Source organism: Gigantopelta aegis, chromosome 6 (genome assembly GCF_016097555.1).
Source record: "Gigantopelta aegis isolate Gae_Host chromosome 6, Gae_host_genome, whole genome shotgun sequence".
NCBI classification, from domain to species: Eukaryota; Metazoa; Mollusca; class Gastropoda; order Neomphalida; family Peltospiridae; genus Gigantopelta; species Gigantopelta aegis.
The window spans coordinates 59634874-59653563 of record NC_054704.1 but is presented as its reverse complement, the minus strand read 5'-3'; the positions used below and the strand labels follow the sequence as shown (position 1 = coordinate 59653563).

The 18690-nt window shown below is 37.0% G+C and overlaps 2 long non-coding RNA genes across 4 annotated transcripts in view; one reads left to right on the top strand and one right to left on the bottom strand.

The window, feature by feature from the left end:
* LOC121374320 overlaps positions 1–18690 on the top strand; it is a 116468-nt gene that overhangs the window by 86463 nt on the left and 11315 nt on the right. The window lies entirely within an intron of this gene.
* The window catches only part of LOC121374322, a 57679-nt gene that overhangs the window by 29971 nt on the left and 9018 nt on the right, over positions 1–18690 (bottom strand). The window contains exons 1-2 of one of the 2 annotated variants that reach the window (XR_005958227.1): positions 7346–7599; positions 3892–4003 (exon numbers count right to left, since the gene is read on the bottom strand). This is a non-coding gene — a long non-coding RNA (uncharacterized LOC121374322). Of the gene's footprint in view, positions 1–3891; positions 4004–7345; positions 7600–18690 lie in introns of those variants that run through there. The other variant, XR_005958228.1, reaches the window with a different exon arrangement.

The window sequence follows — 18690 nt, the reverse complement described above, 5'->3', positions numbered from 1 at the left end:
ACGTGCACATTCAGAGCAAGCTGTTGTAGCACATGCCTGTCCTGGGCACAAGTACTGGTCTCAGCCGGTTCTTCCATCTAGAACAGGAAAGGGATGGGGTGGGTGAAGGAGGGACCGCCTGCACTGGCAGGTGCAAGGGAGCACCAGCAGTCCGGCCGTAGCTGGTAACAGGCGGAAGGTGGTATGGTGCTACGTAATTTGGAATGTCCTATAGGATTAATCCAAACAGAAATGGGTGTGCATTTTGATGAAGGAAGTTTGGCGCAATTTTGATGGTCGTTCTAAAGAATAAAAGGTAGGGAGCTACGTATAAGTTTGGATTTTAGTAGGCTCGTCGTTCTATCCTAGCTGAATCTTGTGTCTTATCCACACATGTAAGTGCCAACTATATGGTGTTTCATCTATCATTCATGGTTTTTTAACTGAATTGTGTGTTCCATTTGGCCATCATTCTAGTCAGTGTTTGTTTCACCTAACTTAAGTCTTTCTCCCAAGTTACAATCTGTCCATCCCATCTGAGCCTGTATTTTAATTCTTTGTAAGTTTTCAGTGCACTATTTTCACATATATGGGCAATTCTTCAAAAACATCAACCTCAGGGTTTTTTAACTGATTTACTGTACCGAGCAAATTTCAAAATACTGAGATTTCCGTATTAAAAAATGTTTCCCGACATTTAGTAAAGCGCCAACAATATACATGTATCTGATGAACGCAAAATGGGATGGGTATAAATCTGAGAGCCTTGTGTGTGGACTTTAATAAGCGGGCGAGCCTCAACTCAGGCATGCATTTAAAGCAGAGTATACCAAAAATACCACTAGATATCGGCATTGGTATTAGTATTATGTCTTCTCCATTACAGATATTTACATTTTAGATATTCCCACCAAGAAGGAAAGAAAGAAAGAAATGTTTTATTTAATGACGCACTCAACACATTTTATTTACAGTTATATGGCATCAGCATATGGTTAAGGACCACACAGATTTTGAGAGGAAACCCACTGTCGCCACTACATGGGCTACTCATCCGATTAGCAGCAAGGGATCTTTTATTTGCACTTCCCACAGGCAGGATAGCACAAACCATGGCCTTTGTTGAACCAGTTATGGATCACTGGTCGGTGCAAGTGGTTTACACCTACCCATTGAGCCTTGTGGAGCACTCACTCAGGGTTTGGAGTCGGTATCTGGATTAAAAATCCCATGCCTCGACTGGGATCCGAACCCAGTACCTACCGGCCTGTAGACCAATGGCCTACCACGACGCCACCGAGGTCGGTCGCCAAGAAGGATGCACCCCTTAAACAAAACAATTTTTTTCTTCTTTAACAACACCACTAGAGCACATTGATTTATTAATCATCAGCTATTGGATGTCAAACATATGGTCATTTTGACACAGTCACAGAGATGAAACCGGCTACATTTTTTTCCATTAGTAGCAAGGGATCTTTTATATGCACCAACCCACAGACAAGATAGCACATACCACAACCTTTGATATACCAGTCATGGTACACTGGCTAGAGTGAGAAATAGCCGAATAGGCCAACCGACTGGGATCAATCCTAGACCGACTGCGCATTAAGTGAGAGTTTTTCCACTGGGCTATGTTCCGCCCTCTCCTTAAACACTTATCCATTAACTGGTCTTGTTCTTCTTAAACACTTATCCATTAACTGGTCTTGTTCTTCTTAAACACTTATCCATTAACTGGTCTTGTTCTTCTTAAAATATTGGCATTCAACCTGTTTCACTATTCCTTAAACACTTATCCATTAACTGGTCTTGTTCTTCTTAAAATATTGGCATTCAACCTGTTTCACTATTCCTTAAACACTTATCCATTAACTGGTCTTGTTCTTCTTAAAATATTGGCATTCAACCTTTTTCACTATTCCTTAAACACTTATCCATTAACTGGTCTTGTTCTTCTTAAAATATTGGCATTCAATCTGTTTCACTATTTCTTAAAAAGAACTAATTTGATGCTTTTAAAACTTTAAATATTGTAATGAAACCAGTAAAGTTTTTGTTTTTAAAATTTTGAATAGCGGGAGTAGTAGCAACTACTATTTATTAACATTTTAGAATTGTATAGCAATCACTGAATATCCTTGGAAATATTGTTTTAAAATAAAAAAAAGTAGTTTGATATTGTTTTGAATGTCTGTTTTTAATGGTTCTCTGTTGACATTTTCGGACAGTGTCACATGTGTTACCACCCACTGAAACTTAGATTCCAGGGAGACTGAATAACTATTATTTATTTTACAGCCCTCTACATTCAATTTTCCATCTAGGAGCCAGATGGTGCTTACTTGTATTTTTATATAGATGGTATGAAATGTTTTAGTCGCTAAATGACAAAAATGGTTGCATATACGACCAAATCAGTCAAACCAATTTAGGCTGGTACAGGTAAACCATCTTTCCATCTGTGAATACAATTTGACATCAACTTGTTATCTGTACACACTTCACAGAGTTTTTGAATGAAATCCATAACACTTCAAAACTTTGTCCGATTCCACGTCACATGTGTTGCCAACCATTTTGGGACTTTTATGTCCAACCCGTCACCAATGTCTTATACGTTGGGGATATGTAACAAGGGTAGCCATTTTACTTCATCATAAGGCACACAAGAACACCTTGACCTAGCACAGTTATTCAGAAAAGGCTGATTGTTGTGTATGTTACCGTGGAATTGCCAATCTATTTTATAGAAGGGTTCACTATCATGCCAAAATATTTGTGTCATTTAGGTATTTAAAACTGCTAACTTGCTTGGGTTCCATGAATAGATTATTTTTCAAATTTACTCTTTAAAATTTTTATAAATATATGTATTACATTTAAAAAAAAAACCCTATTTGATTTGCATACATATGATAATCTGTTTTGAAATGTGTAATGAATTCTAAAACAGCATCAAGTAAATAAATCACTGATGATGTGAATGGGTTGTGTGTCATGTGTTGATGGTCTAACTACGTTTGTCAGTAAGAACAACAGAGTGTTGGTATCTGGCGTGGGGACAGATATACAGCAATCATTAAAGACCCAATGATTTGGGTGCTGATGTCAATGTAGCCATTGTCCATGCTTTATGGTTATGTCCAGTCTGTCTTAACACCATCTGGTGCCCAGTGACAGTAAACATCTACCCCACCACCTGCCTCTAGACAGGCCAATCACTTGTTTATTTTTATTTTAAATATTTCCTTTATTTATGCACATCTACAAGAAATTTAAGTTTCAACAGCTGACAAGTTTGTGAATTGACTTAATGATGTTTTTGTTGTCACTGTAAATAAGTTCAAGTTGAATAAAACATTAAAAAAAATTATAACCTGATTTTTAAAGATATTAAGAAATAGAATACTACACTTATAGTTCCATTAGTACAACTCAACTTCCACTAAGGATATTTGAAAAAAGATATGTCAAGTAAAGCAACTGCAATTTTATTGTATTGAATGAATATCATATCTAATTGTAGTTATACATCATGTACATTACTATCGTGATGTATGGAACATCCAAACCACAATAGTGCACAAATTTAAGATGTGCCCAAATTGTTTGTCATGACATATATTTGATATATCCCTAGTGAAAGCTGAGTACTAAGTTATTAAAATGTACCAAACTCACTTATTAGATACATTGTAAAACAACTCATAACATATCTAATGGCCACTCAAGCATCCCTAATATTGTATTTGTTTCTACTTGACTGAAATAACTGTTGTGGTTGCCTATATCATAGGCTTGAGGTTTGGGTTTTATTATCAGTCTTTTCTGTATATAATTACTTCCTCTTGTGTGGCACATCTATCACAATGTGATATATAAGAATAAATCAGTACTGCAACTGACCTTTTGGGTGAACTTCTTGCATGTTGTGGCATGTTGTGTTCTATTTGGGTTAATGTCAGAGATGACCAGTTTGGTGAAGCTACTGACAAAACACCCCCAGTTCGAGTTCCGTCTGGTATGTACAAAGAGGAAAACACATTTACTCGCAAATTGGTTTCATCTGCGCTTTATAGGTGCATGCTATTGTTTTCTTAGTAAGGAACAAAGAATCTCAAAATGCATTGGCTGGACTTTTCCCTGGGAATGAAAGATAAAATATAGGTTCTTCTCTCACTTCTGATGGTAACAATTAAGAAATGTTTTCACTGATTATGGACACTATTTATCTGCACCCCAGAGTACTCCATGTGGACAGACATCAAGCACAAATATGTGGGTTGCTTACACTATTTATTTGTTGTTAATGTTTTTTTTTTTTATTTAAAGGAGGGGACAATTAAGGTATTTGGCCTGGTATGCATAGTCAACGATATGTAATGCACATTATTGCCTCATATAACAAGTATAATTGTATAGTTAATTAATAAAACACTTAAATGTGACGACTATTATATATAACGGGTGCAGCCATTTTGTATCATCCCAGTGAATACGCCCTCTGGCGAGCTGGTGGTTATGTAATACCTAACATGTCACGTCAGGAATTAGTCTTCGAACTGAAGAAACAAAACATACCTGATTTTTGCGGATGCATTGCAATGTTCTGTAATAATAACTTTTAATAATAATAATAATAGTAAGCCAGCACCAAGTATATATTATTTTTCAATACAAAATAAACCACCATTGTCAAAGTGTTGAAATAACTGTCTTATGTTTTGTACATAAATTAACCCACGTACTGAAATAATAATCCGAGTGTTTTCTTGGTTAATTGGTCTTTTCTTTCCGTGGCCTGTACCTGTAGTTCCTGATTGGCAGGTGTATATTTAGACAGTCCCCAAACACTGTGTCTAGACACACTAAAAAGACGTGCCTCTTTTAAGATCACAGGGTATTGTGTGATAACTGCGTGGATACCCCTCAAATCGTAATGGACATTATCAGCTGTCCTGCTTTATTACTGTAAGTAATTCTGTAAAACCCTTCTAAAATCACAAAACTGACCAATTATGTAGTTCCAAAGAATTTTTAAAAATAAATTTGGGTATCGTGAGTGGTCGTTTTTGATTGAACGTACCCTACCAATAGGCTTAATATGCATTTTTTTCTTTGGATTTTTTAAAAGAGTAAAATACTATAACTCCATTTCATTCTATTGATGCAAATTTTAATATATTTAGTTAAATAATTTATTATACTATCAAGTCATTTATGTTGTTTTACAAGTCAGGTTGTAAATTAGAGTGTTTGTTTACACTGTGCATAGAGGCGTTGGATGGAACTAACGTCATTTCACCCTAAGCTATAAACACCGGACATCACAAAAACGAAACAAAATGGCTGCCCCCAGTTAGCAGGATTAATCACGTTTTTTTATTAACTCTAAAATTACGCGTTTTTCATTTCTTGAAGTGTCAGTATTTGTTGGTCATCCGGGTATGCATCTTTCCAACACATCAGGCTCATATTTGAGTTGAACCTCCCTTTAATGATGCATTCAACACATTTTATTTACAGTTATATGGTGTCAGACATATGGTTAAGGACCACACAGATATTGAGAGAGGAAACCTGCTGTCGCCACTTCCTAGGCTACTCTTTTCGATTAGCAGCAAGGGATCTTTTATATTCACCATCCCACAGACAGGGTAGTACATACTATGGCCTTTGATATACCAGCTGTGGTGCACTGGCTGAAATGAGAAATAGCCCAATGGGCCCATTGATGGGGATTGATCCCACATCGACCACGCATCGAGCAAGTGCTGTACCACTGGGCTACATCCCGCCCCTTGTTCAAGGTCCTACATGTCCAGCAGATGTAGCTCACTTGAGATGCAGTGGTACATAGGATCAATTCCCATCACTGGATATGTTGGACTATTTCACATTCCGACCAGTGCTTCATCACTTGTATATGAAAAGCAGTGGTATGGGGAAAGTGCATATATATTGCAGCCTTTTCTGCAAAATAAAAGGAGTAGCCTACATGTATTGTATTCCAGAACTTTATGACAACTATCAAATGAAGTATGAGATTAAGAATAAGAAACTTAAATAAAAAACACTGTATGCTAGGTCAGTGGAAAAATGAGTAATAAAATACTATAATCTCCAGTTACTGTCATAAGTGTTATGTGCCTGTATGGAATACAATTTTTTTTTTTTTTTTTTTGGGGTATCATGTTTGTAAGAAAAGATCTATAATGAGGACTAAAACACAAGCTGAATGGAACTGGTCAGCACCAACACATATGTCTTGATGTATTTGGTTATAGAAGAAAGTATGTGATGGCAGACAAAGGCATGCCAGGAACAGTGTCAGTTTACTCACTGATACCAGAGTCTGTCATATTATTCTACAACATCTGGAAGAGGTTTTACCATTTCCTTCAGTTAGACATCTGTTGAAAGAGGAGTGATGCTCCAACATTCTTAGATTGTCAACCATAAAATTGACATCATACTTTCCCCAAGTGTATGAACATGGTTAGTCTAACAAGAAGAAGACCTGTGTTGATTCATACTATATGTATTTACATGTATATACATCAATGAAGTACGTTTTAAAATTTGTGTTAATATAAGGAATAATGTTTTATTTAATAATGCACTAGGTCTCAACACATTTTAATTACGGTTATATGGCGTTGGACATGTGGTTAAGCACTACACAGCTAATGAAAGGAAAACTGCTGCCGCCACACAACGGGCTACTCTTCTTGATTAGCAGCAAAGAATCTTTTACATGCAACAACCCACAGACAGGATACATATTGTACATACCATAGCCTTTGTTACACCAGTTGCAGAGATCACATTGGAACAAATTTTGTTCAGCCAATTTTCAAGTCACTTGTGAGGGGGCTTTTTTTGACAGTATTTCTTAAAAGTACATGTATTATAATCTTAAAACATTAACTATGTGTACTTGATATGTCTTGTAACTTGTACTAATATTATAATCTGTATTTGTCAAGTTAAAAAAAAGAAGCTGTTACCGAAGATATGCACAGAATCATTCTTTTTTCACCCATATTAATTTATGGTAAATAAAAAATTCTTGGGCCTACATATTTTCATCTGTTTCTTGAAGTAAAAGTTTTATATTAAATTAAACTGCCTCTTCCTGCATGTGTGTTAGATGTAAAGTTTAAGTTCCGTGTTTAATGTTTTTAAACCAAAAATTATAAATTATTAAAATATCTCATTAAAAACAATTGTCACCCCTAATCCTAACTTGTTGGAATGAATTAATGGTTGATGAAAATACATCTGCTATCGGTTGTCCCTAACTTGTTGGTGTCATCTTTATAATTAGTGACTCTGATTTTGTTATGTGGGTACTCACCATGTTCATCACAAGGCTCCCAGCTGTCTGGTAACCCAAAAGATCAACCTCAATCACTGTAAGCTGGTCATTGATATCTGTCATCTTTTGTGTTGGTTCAGCACTCAAAGGCTGCCCCCATTACAATAACACTTCAGCATTATCTGTCCCCTCTCTGGTTAATTCTAGTCCATTTGTTTGAGACCTTGCTGCCTCAGAATGCAAATATCATTGGTTATTCTGTTTAAAATGAACATCCATCATTCCCCGGCACATGTCCGATCACAGGCAAGTGTGCACGTGTATATTTTGAAGGACCTTATAGGGGTGTGTATCATGCAACTCCCATACACATTAATGACAGCTGTCAGTATTTTAAGAGAAATTATCCTGTGTTATCCTTTTTTTTTTTATTCACTGTATAATATTGAGGTTTGAAAATGTGTAATGATTTGCCATGTTTAACTATCATATAAAACAGTATACCTGTATCTGACATGCATATCATGAATGTTGTTACGGATATTTTTATGATGTGAATTGGCTATAACATGAAATTTTCAATTCAGATCTAAGAGACCACTGAATCATAGATGCCAATTCAAATTCACTGTGCCAAAATGAACATGGATTGAAGATAGGTCTGAATGGCAACATCACTGAAAGTACTTGTCACCCGTAAATAATTAGTCACCCTCACAAATACATGTACATACATATCTTTATGAATGATGCTGAAGTAACTCGTAGACTTGATTTCAATAACATTATAGCTGAAAATTATAATACTGTTAGTGTTATTATTATTACTAATAAGTTTAGATGGGGTATGGTTATATTAAAGTTTATTTTGTTTAATGACACCGCTAGAGCACATTGATTTATTAATCATCGGCTATTATACGTCAAACATTTGGTCATTTTGACGTATAGTCTTAGAGAGGAAACCCGCTACATTTTTCCATTAGTAGCAAAGGATTTTTGTTTATATCCACCATCCCACAGACAGGATAGCACATACCACGGCTTTTGATATACCAGTCATGGAACAAGAAATAGCACAATGAGCCCACAGATGAAGATCAATCCTAGATCAATCGTGCATCAAAGAAAAGTGTGTTTTAAAGTTTGTTAAATGTTTAATGACACCACTAGAGCACATTGATTTATTGATCATCAGCTATTGGATGCCAATTATAAGGTAATTTTGACATATAGTCTTAGAGGAAACCCACTACATTTTTCCATTTAGTAGCAAGGGATCTTTTATATATGTACCATCCCACAGCCTTTTTGGTGCACTGGCTGCAGTGATGGATATCAATCCTAGACTTAATGTGCATCATGTTAGTTTTTTACCACTGGGCTATGTCCTAAGTGTGGTGGTCTTAAACTGGGCATATTCCTCCCAAATTTTAGGGTTTTTAAATTTAAATATGACCACCGTGTAGATAGCTAGCATGGACGTCGATCCGGTTTGATAAGTGGGAGGGGACATATATAGACAGACATATTTGAGTATTTGGCACCCCTATAGGCCACTAATATTTTTGTGCTTCTATTAGGCATATATATATATATATAAATTTATCCTATAACTTACCCATGATATCCATGTCATAAACCCATGTGATAATTTACTTTATTAACCTGGTTAATAATGGTATGCAAATTTGCAAGGTTCTAGGTAATGTGTTGCTGTGGATGGGTCATTTGCTTACAAGCCAACAAAACCTGTGTGCCTGAGCGTAACATTCTCAAAGATTTGTTTAAAATGCATGATGTCAAACTAATCTGTGCTAATCATGATCGATGGCGGCGACTTTAGTACTTTGATTTACTAAAAAATTAATTAAAATGTTATTTTAGAAGTGTTACAGGATAAATAGAATTTATCAACCTTGTCAAGTTAATCGGTATTTGTCTCGGCAGATCCTCTACAAATACTCATTAACATAGACTAGGTTGATATTTTCCATATTAAAAAATACTCATGACGAATCATATATATATATATATATATATATGACATGCATATAACATTGTATTAGAAAATCTTAACATACGTTTAATCTCTTGTTGGTCTGTTACTAATTCTAAATAAGCAAAGGCGTTTACTGCAGGCTACTTAAAATTATTATGTTGGCTGCATTTAATCTAAATATTGTTACTATACAAATGGTCAAATGGCAAAATGGTGATCAGTTATGCCTTATGCCAGGAAATATTTGTTTCTTCTGAAATGAAAAATGTGGGGAGACGCGTCATGATCACAAAGATGGCTGTTGACATGGAGGTTGTATAAAGTTTATGGAATTCATCTTAGTATTGAATATTTAGCTCGATGTGTGTACTATAGTTAACTGGATATGAGCACAAGAAGATCAAGTAAGTAGAAAGTTGGTGTTTGACAGTGCAGACCAAAAGAGGAGAAGTGATCAGAAGGATCAGAAACTGTTAAGATTACCGAGAAAATACAAATCATGCAGCAATGCTGACACTTTTATCACATATTTAATAACAATAGACCTCTTTCATTCCCATTGCGCATTTGCATGAAGAGTAACGTCCCTTGCCGAATTAGACTGTATCGAGGCTATATACAAATTGGGGGGCATGATCAACAGTTGTCATGAGCGTCGTGAGTAGCTTCGTAAGTGCTGTGAATCTCTAGCGATTAACGTACATATTTCGTATAAGATGGTAAAATGGCTGCAAAAAACGGTCTACTAAAGTTTACATTGGAATGATTTAAGACCAAAATCAGTGAAACATTAACTAAGATGAAGTCTCTGGAGCCGCCTGTCAAGGGTTTTTTAACAACACAAAATTAAAAGATTCATACAATAAAAATAACTTTAGTGCGATGTGTTTGCTACTTTTAACAAGTAGAATTATAGTTAAATATTCACGTGGATTTCCAATGATGTTTAATTCTCCACATGTATCCGTATTATATGGCCCCACTGTAGCCCCACTTTTATAAACCCGCTTTAAAAGATGGCTTTTGCCTCCCCCTCCACCAACTAGACTGTGTCCCTTCACTACAGATTGTGCCCCCTCCCCTCCACCAACTCCAGATATCGTTCCTATGGGCCTGATTCTAATGTTTTATAGTACCATAGCTCAAATTTCATATGTATCATTTAATTTTATTCCAAATACCAAACAAAATTTTAAATAACTTGGTGAAAAGAAGTCCCGACAAGAATCCTAAATGTATTTATCTGTATAATGCTTTATAAATATTTAAATCATGTTAAATATGATAAATATCTGCATACATACACGCCAGCACACATTAATATTATTTCAGCCCATATCCAATATTTATTGCATGCGAATCCGAACTGATGGTTTGTTGGGTGTTGACAACCAAATATTTTTTATTTCATGATAAGCAATAATTCACCGATGTCTTCAATAAGTCTTTGTTGGATGTCGACAGAATTTTTGGGTTCCCTACTGATGGAATAATTAATCATGGAGATATTCACATTCCTATTGCGTGGCCTCCCATGTCTATGCCCCCCAACTTGTCCACAGGTCTATTTTTGCGAGATCTCGCACATGCGCAGTGGTATCTAAAAGAGGTCTATTGTGAACCTCATTGCATTTAAAATTATGTCAACATGGACCTGCTTTTCCCTGTTTCTTAAGTTTATCATCTCGTCACAAAAATCCCCTAAATGGTACCTGTATAAACGGTGTTGGATCAACATGAAACATGCCCAGTCAAAATGTTGCTTTATAAATGTGTCTGGTCTTTGAGCCCAACAGACACATAGACAATTATGATTTTTATCAGTGTATTCGGTTTCCCCCAGGGTGCTCTTTGTTTACAAATGATCTGCTGAATTGTGTCTGGATGAGTTTTGGGCCAGCAACCCCAGACACTAATGACAGTGCTATCTGTGTGGACACTTGTAGCTTGAACAAATTAGAGTCAGGTGCATTCATTCACCTCCAGAACTAAGTGGTCTTTGTAGTACTTGTGGTAAGTGGGAACAAAATGCTCACTGTATGAGTCAGCTATTTATATAGAAGGAAGAAGGAAATGTTTTATTTAACGACGCACTCAACACATTTTATTTACGGTTATATGGCGTCAGACATATGGTTAAGGACCGCACAGATATTGAGGGAGGAAACCCACTGTCACCACTTCATGGGCTACTCTTTTCGATTAGCAGCAAGGGGTCTTTTATATGCACCATCCCACAGACAGGGTAGTACATACCACAGCCTTTGATATGCCAGTCCTGGTGCACTTGCTGGAACGAGAAATAGCCCAATGGGCCCACTGATGGGGATCGATCCCACACTGAACGCACATCGAGCGAGCGCTGTACCACTGAGCTACGTCCCGCCCCTGGTTGGTACAAAGACGATCAATTGTACGACCCATTGCATCTCAGGCAAGTGCTCTACCACTGAGCTACATCCCACTACAAATGTGATACCAAACACCTGGTACATATGCAAATGTTTATTAACCATGGACTTTAGTTATGTTAAATTATTTTATACTCATTTTCTCCTTGTCATAATAGTAATGCTTTGAACATTGCAGTTCTGTTGTACAGTAATTTATTTGAAAACTGTCTGGATACTAGTAGTTATTTATTGATTTGTTTTAATGTACATATTTGAAGTCATGTATGTGGTGTTCTGCTTATTGATTGTGCATACACATACAGTCTGGGTTGTAAGACAGTATCATTGTTCTCTAAACACCAGCTGACACATTCAGCTCATCGGATTTCTTCTCGGTCTTCATTTACATGCTCAACAGGAATAGATCTCTAATAAAAGGAACAAAAAACAAAACACATTTTTGAACCAACTAAATAATATTTGTAGATGTAATATTGCTATTGTAAATGCATGTATTATTACAACAATCGACTAAAAACAAGTAGTTCTTTAGAACTAAATACTGGTAATCTGTTTGTTGAATATTATGACCAAGAGAAATTTTTTAAAACTAATACATGTATTTCTTTTTAAACTGACATTTTACCATTTTGTTAATTGTTTGACTACCACAAACGGCAAGCTTTCATTTTTATTAAGGCTTGTAGGTACTGGGTTTACATCCAGGTATCTGCTTTTTCTGAGTTACTTTTAACAAATTAGTGAGTAGATGTAAGGCCCGCTTTCCATTAACTGCATTTTCGCAAGCAGATTACAATACAAAATTTAACATTGTCAAAGTGTACTTTTAAACCAAAATGTAAATGTTTCATGTTAAGATGTTACCACACTGAAAAACTTGTGCACAGAAAAATCACTCATCAATGGACTTTTTTCCAGCACACTGAATGCCTATGTGGAATCACGTATATGGAAAAGGTACAGCAAAACATGCGACAGTATACTGGGTTTTTTACGCTATACATTAAACCGAATGACCACCTTGTAAATCAGTCAAAATAATTTGCAAGCGTTTAACGAAAAACGACTGACTGGTCGTAGGCCACATTGGTGACGCTGGAAAACATTATCCATTTACGAACCAAGCATTATAGCGTCTAGACTCTCTCCCCTGCTATATTCCATGCACACGCGTCTGATTATTTGCCATTTATATAGTCAGCCCTCATTTGCAGTCATTTATATAAAATTCAAAAATACATTATACGGTTGTCGTATATATAGCCTCATCACTACGAGTCCAAATTCCAAATTTAAAAAATAAGGTGTGTCATGGAATACCCTTGATCTTCACTCAATCGTAGTTCAATTCAAATATTTTGGATCATACAATAACTAGGTTTGGTATTCCAAATGATTGTAATTTCTATTTATAATTCATATTTAGAGAAATAAGGTCCACTAAATCCATGACTGAGTGCCTTTAAAATAATATAATGTTCAAAATAAGTAGGTGATATTGAAACAGAGATGTTTTAATTTTTATTGCAATATTAATTAATGGTAAAATACAAGCACTCAGGTGACAAGGGATTGGAATTAAAGATTATAGCAGGGATAGTGATGTAGGTTCGGTGGAAACACAGATAGGCAACAGGGGTTGTGCTTGTCAATTTGACGTTTTTATATTTGCACTAGTAACTAGTAACGAGTAAAAACCCCATGGTTCACCAAGCACGCACGAATCCGACGTGGAATGACGTCTAATAACATTTTGGGGGATCCTGTCCCATTCCTCTTGGAGAGCGGCACCTAATTCAGCCAAGTTGTTTGGCTGATGTTGACCTTCTCGGAGACATCCAGTGATGTCCCACATGTGCTCAGTGGGTGAAAGGTCTGGGTTTAGGGCTGGCCACGGTAGTGCGGTGATGTTCTGTTGCTGCAGATACACAGTGACCAGTAGACTCCGATGAGCACGGGCATTGTCATCCTGAAAAACAAAATGGCGTCCAGCCTGATGTGCGAAGGGCACAACGATCGGTGCAAGGATGTTGCCCAGTGACCCTCCCATGAACAATATGTAGCTGGGTTCTGGCAGTCATGGTGATGTTACCCCCACACCATAACAGACCCTCCTCCAAATCAGTCTTGAGGACGGACGTTGACATTGGCGTAGCATTCATTGGGACGCCGCCAGACATGCTGTCATTGATTATGGAAGTCTAGTGTGAATCTGGACTCGTCTGAAAACATTACCCGAGCCCAGTGCTTATTAGCCCAGTGTCTACGATGTGTACATCATTGACCTCTGGCAGCTATGTGTCTCACAGTCAAATGTGGGGTAATGTAGGGTCAACATGCCTGGATGTTACTTCTATGCAGTCTGTTATGAATAGTCTGACCAGACATTGTAATGCCAGTTGTAACTTGCGATTTGATTGGCTGATTTACCTCGATTCCTCAATGTGTAAGACCCAATGAAGCGGTCCTGAACCGGAGTTGTGGCCCTTGGCTGCCCTGAATGGGGACGATCATCCACATTTCTGGTTTGTCGATATTGGGCCCACAATCGGCTGACTGATTGTGACACATTAAGTCTACGGGCCACAATTCACTGGGTGGTATGAACTTGGAGCATACCTACAGCCCAGAGACGTTCCTGATGTTGAAGACGTCACATTGCATCTTGTTTAGTGGATACCACAATTTGCTAACCTAGTGTGGACGCAAATACCATGCAAACCACACACAATGTCCAATCAATGCAAATGTTTTGTGAATAAGGGCCCTGATCTAGTATTCTTAAAATTGTATGTAGGCCTACTGTCCATTATTTTATATTAAAGACGACTGAATATTTCAAGTTATAAAATTACCAAATTAATTGTTATGTGCTTATCTGCAGGTCACATCAGGTAATCAGCCACGAGCTTTTAGTGCCAAGCTTATAGAGTCTGTCCCACAGTTACTATACTGACACACAATGAAAATGCAAAACAGATATTTTTCAATATTTTGTTGTGATTAATGAAAAATATATTTATTGGACTTAAAATAACAATTTATGAGAGGAAGCCATTGATTGGTACTTTTGTCTGGGTTTTAATCCTGGTTTTGTTCTCGTTACACATACAATAGCAGAAACACACAAAATGGTGTGAAATGCATTCACTACATGCTCAATCATGCTGCATGCAATGCACATGAAATGCCAGTATGTGGACACATAAATGTCACGTAACAGTGTCATATTCCTCGTCACATTAAGAATTCCACGACTCAGAGAAGAACAAAGGGAGCGAGCGTTGGGCATGGTTCAAGGGGTGAGTCCATCCATCAACTATTGGATGACTTGTTGAACATCATCAATAGACCGGGAGTGTCCGTGATCGACCTCAACCTGGTCAACGTCCCATTACGACCCCACGCCAAGATCGGCAGATTCAATGACACCACCTCCGTGATCGGTTCAGAACTGTGCCGATGACAGTAAGCAACATGATAGGATGTCATGGAAGGCCTATCCATCCGATGACGGTCATCCGTCGACTCAGAACAGCTGGACTCAGATGCAGACGCCCGTACAACGGTAACATCATGATACCGCGACATCATGCTGCGAGACTACAGTTTGCTCTCCAGAATGGTAATCATCCACCAGCCTTTTACCGGAGCATTGTTTTCTCAGATGAGTCCCGTTTCTCTGTCTCCTTTGCCGATGGAAGAGCACGTGTGTACAGGAGACTCCATGAACGGTACGCTGACGGATGTGTGAGGGAACGTTATCGGTTTGGGGGGCAATCAACTGTGATTTCAGGGGTGATCTCATCATTGTCCACGATGCCCTTACAGCCCAGCGTTAGTTTGACGTTATTCTAAGACCAGTTCTCCAGCCACTTTTGCGCCGTCACTGAAGACCAGGAGGTCCCCTTCTGTTTCAACAAGACAATGCCCGTCCACATACTGCAAGAATTACCCAGGCATTCCTGCAACAAGCCGGTATCATCGTTATGAACTGGCCTGCCGTTTCACCGGATTTGAACCCAATTGAACACATGTGGGATGAGTTAGGACATCGTGTACATCACCGCCAGCCACCACCGTGTAACGTCGCTGATCTTGCACAGGCATTGCAGGAGGAGTGGAGGAACATTCCTGTGGTTTATTTGAGATGTTTGTGCCAATCCTTTCCCCGTCGTCTTCACGCATGCTCACGGGCCAATGGTGGACACACCAAATACTGACCTTGATATGGGGGGGGGTTTGAACTTTTCGATTACGAATGCAACTCGATTACTGATGATAACTGGCCATGTTTCCATGTGAATGTATCTCATGAATACCAGTCATTAATGTCATATTACATTATCCATCAATTCATTAATAGTTCGTCGTTATTTGCCATGAAAAGTAGTTTTTGCGTTTTCATTGTGTGTCAGTATATAATACTTAGTGATTTCATTTCAATCTGTTTTTTGTGTTTATATCGAATTAAGATTCGAGTATGCTATTCTGGGCACACCTCAGCTATTGGTCTGTTTGTTCAGAGCAGGGATTAATGGTTAGTTGTTAGTGGTTAGTGAGAGAAAAGTTGATGTAGTAGCCATACACCTACTCAGTGAGCTGTTAAAACACACTGGGTGGGAGCCAGTATCAATGCCTGTTATACTTACAAGCACCCACAGACACTTATATACAACAGTTTGCTTTACATTACATAAAATTGCATGTTGCTTACAAATATTAAAATAACTAAAACAATTGGATTTTTTTAACTGATTACCAATTCACTATGTTACATCATTTTTGCCTTGTTTTGAATTGGATTTTTTTAACTGATCACCAATTCACTATTGTACATAATTTTTGCCTTGTTTTGACATTTAGATCATGAATTAAATTTAAGACAAATTAGATTTTACCATATAGCAATTTATATTAGGAAAGACAATTGTTTCAGAATTCTTGTTTCAGATGCAGTTTACACTGTATGACCTTTCTTGATTTAAATGCTGAAGTACATAATGCCAAGAATATAGGTTGACACTAAGATTTCTATTTTCCTTTACCATTATTACCATAAAGAGTCATGTTTCTACATCATAATTAGACAGTCACTCTACAAGGTGTTGCCAGATAGAACACTGCTTTTCATGAACACCTTGGCCGATTAACCATTTTACAGCTAAAAATAGTATGTTGTGTATTTACTCTGTTGTAAATGAAATCTGCCCACAAAAGAAGTGAAAGCAGACAACATGTGCATTGATTTACCTGCCCAAGACTAGCAGTTTGGTTGAAGACAGTAAATTAGTTTTAACATCAGAGCAACAGCTTGCTTTTCTGTCAAGCCAACCATTTGTTCATCAGTCATAATAATTGTTCTCTTCTGGTACCAATTGTTCCTGTAATTTTGTAACTTATAAATCTTTGGTCTGTTTAAAAAGAGGGGTAGGATGTAGGCCAGTGGTAAAGCGCTTGCTTCATGTGCAGTCAGTCTAGGATCAATCTCCGTCATTGGGTCAATTGGGCAATTTCTTGTTCCGGCCACTGCACCATGACAATTATTTAATAAAACCTGTGGTATGTGCTAACCTAAACCCAATGTTTGACATCCAATAGCCGATGATTAATAAATCAATGTGTTCTAGTGGTGTTGTTAAACAAAAATACAAAGAAAAAGAAACCTAGAGAATAGTTTGTAGCAATAAAGAGTATAATTATATTGTTGCTTGTAAAAATAAAATATTTTTCACCTGAAGATACTGGCTATTTAGTTTGTCATTGTTTGGATAGCAATCACTTCACATACCATCAGTTGAATATAAATAACCATTTGTTAGGCACCAAATAGCCCTACTTTAAAATGTGCTGAGGTGTGACTGTCATTAACCAAATATTGCTAATTAATACACTTTAAGTCAAGTTGAGTAGAATAAAAACTACATTTAGAAATTGTAGGTATAATATTTTTATTACCTCTGACAGGTGAGCTATAATATTGCCTATAGGATGAATTTTCTGTGACCCATTAGATTATTTCCCATTCCAATCAGTGCTCACAGCTGGTACATTACAGCAGGGATCAAAATAGGAAGTAAACTACAGCCTGCTGAATGAATGAAATATAACCAGCTAAACAAACACATGGTCTGCTTGAAATAAAACATCACAGGTGAGTGCAGGGTTTGGGACAGTGTGTGGAGAATTATCACTTCTGAGATATATTTTAGAACATTATAAAATTAAAATATAACAGGATTATGAGCTCATCCTCAGCTAACGCGAAGAATGACCTGCAATTTGTTTTGTAATTTTAGCAGGTGAATTTTTATTTCACCTGCTGGGTCTAGAAAATGGACTGCTTTTCGCAGGCTGCTATTTCGAGCTCTGTTACAGGCCATGGTATGTTCAGTCCTATCTTTGAATAATGTATATTTAAAAGATCCTGTGCTGTTCACTTAACACACTAGTGGGGCTTTCATTGGTAAAAGGTACATTAATCTGTTTGTCTTAATAATCCAAACTTAACTAAACCTGCATTCCATGTTTGGTCTTTCAGTCACCCAATTTCACTTTTTGGGAAGTAATTTTTTATGGACATTATGTTGACAGTATTATCTTTATCTTTACATTTGAAAACAATATTTAATAAATAATTTTGGAGGTCATGTAACTCTGATATTTCCTCTTTAACAATACAGGCAACATGTTTTTTAGATCTTTATCATCTTCATTCATTCATTATACAACTTAATTTCATTATGAAAAACCATTAAATCGAGCGGTTGTGGGCTGACTAGCCTTTAGTTTTGTCAGTCTTCCAAGTAATCTTCACCTTGAGAACACTAGCAGATATCATGACACCTACTTTTTAAAAACCAGCAGTCCATTAAGCCAGTGAGTGCAGACAATCTATGCAGTATCCAAACCAGTACACCACCACACAACTGATAATAAAATAAACATGAATACTCAATGTGTTTCAA